Consider the following 1468-nt stretch of genomic DNA (forward strand, 5'->3'; position numbering starts at 1 on the left):
ATCTGTGTATGGGCGGATCAGTGTGTATGTATTATTCATAATCAGAAATTCAATCAATTGAAGCAGTGAAAAGAAATAGTGTGTGATTCTCTCTATTCTTATCATAAGTCCACCTTAATCATTTTCTACAATAATGATATGCTGGTGTACTAATAACACTGTCATATAATTATGAGTGCTTTTAACCCCCATGTATGCAACGCAGCCATCAAGAGGACATGGGAGCAAGTAAACACTATAAGCACAAACACATTATTCAGAATGGTGAGTCAATATGTGCCATGGTAATGTATTGAACACATCCATAAGTTTATTAAGCGCCAAATAAACTTGACGAACAGCACGGCTGTTCGTAAAGTGGCGTAAAGCGGCTTTCCCGATGTTCTCCGCATCGCCGACACTGTACAAAAATGTACCACTCGCAAAAAAGCGCAAGGCTGCATCCAGTATTGGCATGTCCATAATGCAGTGTATTCATGTCCGTACTGTCCGTATTGCAGTGTTTTCATGTCCGTATTGCAGTGTTTTCATGTCCATAATGCAGTGTTTTCATGTCCGTATTGCAGTGTTTTCATACCCGTACTACAGTGTCCTCATGCATGTAATGCAGTGTTTTCATGTCCTTATTGAAGTGTTTTCATGTCCGTATTGCCGTGTTTTCATGTACATAATGCAGTGTTTTCATGTCCGTATTGCCGTGTTTCCGTGTTTTCATGTCTGTATTGCAGTGTTTTTATACCTGTACTACAGTGTCCTCATGCATGTAATGCAGTGTTTTCATGTCCTTATTGAAATGTTTTCATACTCATCGTATTGCAGTGTTTTCATGTCCATATTCCAGTGTTTTCATGTCCATAATGCAGTGTTTTCATGTCCGTATTGCCGTGTTTCCGTGTTTTCATGTCTGTATTGCAGTGTTTTTATACCTGTACTACAGTGTCCTCATGCATGTAATGCAGTGTTTTCATGTCCTTATTGAAATGTTTTCATATTCATCGTATTGCAGTGTTTTCATGTCCATATTGCAGTGTTTTCATCTCCGTATTTACATTTAAAGGGACAGTACAGACTGTATATTTTTCATAATGAATGTATTTACATTTAAAGGGACAATACAGATTGTATATTATTTATAATGAATGTATTTACATTTAAAGGGACAGTAAAGACTATATTTTTCATAATGAATGTATTTACATTCAAAGGGACAGTACAGACTGTATGTTATTCATAATGAATGCATTTACATTTAAAGGGACAGTAGAGACTGTATGTTATTTAAAACGACAGTGTTTGATACACAGTTTCCTTCAAACAAAATAAACTAGTTGACTGATAAAAACAATCCAATCAGCTGACTTGTCGTCGCTTTAAAACTCGCCCACTCAAAACACACACACACACACACGTACACAAACACACACCTCCCCCTCCTGTCAGGTCGTCTCTCTAGTTGTTAATCCGCCTC

The sequence above is a fragment of the Anarhichas minor genome, unplaced genomic scaffold, assembly GCF_050575085.1.
Source record: "Anarhichas minor isolate MPS153535 unplaced genomic scaffold, ASM5057508v1 ptg000059l, whole genome shotgun sequence".
Lineage (NCBI taxonomy): Eukaryota > Metazoa > Chordata > Actinopteri > Perciformes > Anarhichadidae > Anarhichas > Anarhichas minor.